This window comes from Nyctereutes procyonoides, unplaced genomic scaffold, assembly GCF_905146905.1.
Source record: "Nyctereutes procyonoides isolate TBG_1078 unplaced genomic scaffold, NYPRO_anot_genome, whole genome shotgun sequence".
Taxonomy (NCBI): domain Eukaryota; kingdom Metazoa; phylum Chordata; class Mammalia; order Carnivora; family Canidae; genus Nyctereutes; species Nyctereutes procyonoides.
Window position 1 is genome coordinate 56,406,469 of NW_026575140.1, and position 2,647 is coordinate 56,409,115.

Here is a 2,647-nt window from a genome sequence, read left to right on the forward strand (position 1 = left end):
GATACAATGGAGGAAGCAGAAGTAAACTGGAAAAAGAAAAACTTTAATATCTTCTGAGAAATAAAGGTATCACTACATCCATAAAACAAGAACATGGTGTTACAAAAAGGAGCAAGACAAAAACCTTTTGATTTTGATGAGAGTTGAAATTAAAATATGTGGCAGTTGAAAACAAGATGAAAACAGAGAGATTGTCTGATCTCTCTGATCCTATTGAGAGAAATTTTAAAGCCCTGTTGGAGAGGAAACAGTGATATGTATGTGAAAACTAAGAAAATGAAAAATTGAGGCAACCATCAACTCCAGGGGGGAAAACGTAAACAAAATGAAGGTAATAATAATAATAATAATAATAATAATAAAGTAGATAGCTCAGAGAACAATACTTCTCCCTTTCCCTCTCTCCCTCCTGCTATTCATGCTCATGAGCTTTCACATTCTCTCTCCCTAATAAATAAGTAAATAAAATATTTTTTTAAAAAAAGGCAAGGTATATATTTATAAATTAACCTTAGACAATATCCAAATGATATTAAATGAAAAAGTCTTTTTTAAAGATTTATTTATTTATTCATGAGAGAGACACAGAGAGAGGCAGAGACATACACAGAGGGAGAAGCAGGCACCCCATGGTGAGCCTGATGAGGAACTCGATCCCCAGACCCTGGGATCATGCCCTGAGCTAAAGATAGACGCTCAACCACTGAGCCACTCAGGCATCTCAAATGAAAAAAGTTTAAAGGACAGAATTTGACATAAGAAACATTTGTTTTAAAAGTCTAGTCAACTTCCAGAATATTTAAAGAACTCCTACAACTCAACAGCAACAAGAAACAACTCAATTGAAAAATGTGTGAAGGACTCAAATAAACATTTCTCCAAAGAAGTATAGAAATGGCCAACAAGCACATGGAATGATGCTCCTCATCACTGATTACTACGGAAATGCAAATCAAAATTGCAGTAAGATACCACTGCACACTCAATAGGATGGCTACTATCAAAAACACAGAAGGTGGCAAGTGTCAGCAAGAATGTGGAGAAATTGGAACCCTTGTGTGCTACTGGTAGGATTATAAAGCAACGCAGCCACTATGTATGAAGTAACACAATTCCTCAAAAAATTAAAAATAAAACTGCCATATGATCCCAGCAATTCCAATTGTGGGCATATACTCAAGAGAATGGAAAGCAGAGACTCAAACAGATATTCGTGAACTCATGGTCCTAGCAGAATTATTCACAATAGCCAGAGGTGGAAGCAACCTAAGTGTCTAGGAACATACAAATGACTTAACTGAATGGTGTCTATACATACAATAGGATTATACTCAGCCTGAGAAGGGATGGCAGTTGTGACACATACTACGATAAGGGTGAACCTTGAGAGCATTAGGCTAAGTGAAATAAGCCAGTCACGAAAGGACAAATACTGTTATGATTCTACTTATATGAGGTTCCTAGAGTCGTCAAACTCACAAAAACAGAAAGCAGAATGGTGGTTTCCAGAAGCGGGGAAAAAGAGAGTGAAGAGGTAGTGTTTAGTGGGGACAGAGTTTCAATTTTGCAAGATGATCAGAATTCTGGAGACGGATGATGATGATGGGTGCACAACAATGTGAATGCCCTTGATGCTAAACTGTGTACCTAAAAATGGTACAAAATTTTATGTTATGTATATTTTACCACAATACATTTTTAAGTCCAGAAATCATGAAAAACAAAACAAAACAAAAAACCTTTCACTTTTCTGTATTGTGGGGGTTTATATCGACTATTGCACCAAGAAAAAAAAAAGTTGAGTTCCATTTAGAAAATGAAATAAAAGTAACCTCAACTCCTTTAAGGATATCATCTTACAGTTTATGAAACACTTTCATAATCATTGTCCTGCTTAAGCATCGCAAAAATCCCACAAAACAGAGACACTGTGCCATTTAGTAGACAAGAAAACACGTTCAGAGGGGAGTAACTTGGCCATGAGTGAAACAAGGAGCCCAGACTCCTGGCAATCTTCTAACTTGGTCAGCTCAGTGTGATGTTAAGCATCACATGGCCTATGTATATCTCAGGCAGCCCCAGATAAACTTGTCTGAACCCAGGAAATTCTCTGCAAGCCTAGAAAATACCATCGAGGCAGCCCAGGAAGCAAAAAGAAACAACAAGGCAATGGGATCTTAGGGAGATGTGGAGAGACAACGCAGCGTTGGGAAGCCACCAAAACAAGTGGCTGGTGTCACTCCCACAGAGGCATAACCAGCTTGACAAGCTGACCTCAGCCTTTAACAGTCCCTCCTACTACGTGGATGGAGAGAAGGTCCGCAGGCCACCAGGAGTCCCCCATGTTGGAGTGTCTCAGGCTGACCCCCACCTGGCCCAGACCTCCTCCAGTCAGAGCCCCCCCCCAGTCCCCTGCTCCCCACCACCCCACAGTACCTGGTCCTGTGTCCCGTGCCTCACCAATCAGACCACCAGCAGTACACGGTTCCTAGCGCTGAACCAGCTGAAAACCAAGCAGAAGTCAACAGGAAGCATGAGAAATCACCGTATGACAAAAGAGGCACAAGGACAGGAAGTGGGTTCAGCCCACGAAGGCTGGGGCCTGTCATCTGGAAGTGAGGCAATCCTGTCAGCCTCCTCACTGAGC

General features: G+C 40.8%; 1 protein-coding gene across 2 annotated transcripts in view; it reads right to left on the reverse strand.

Annotated features, from left to right (window-relative positions):
• NDEL1 (nudE neurodevelopment protein 1 like 1) overlaps nucleotides 1-2,503 on the reverse strand; it is a 47,639-nt gene extending 45,136 nt beyond the window's left edge. Inside the window, exon 1 of one of the 2 annotated variants that reach the window (XM_055305135.1) lies at nucleotides 2,437-2,503. The gene's annotated coding sequence lies outside the window, so the exon portion shown is untranslated. The remainder of the gene's footprint in view (nucleotides 1-2,436) is intronic. The other variant, XM_055305134.1, reaches the window with a different exon arrangement.
• Nucleotides 2,504-2,647: the final 144 nt, after the last annotated feature.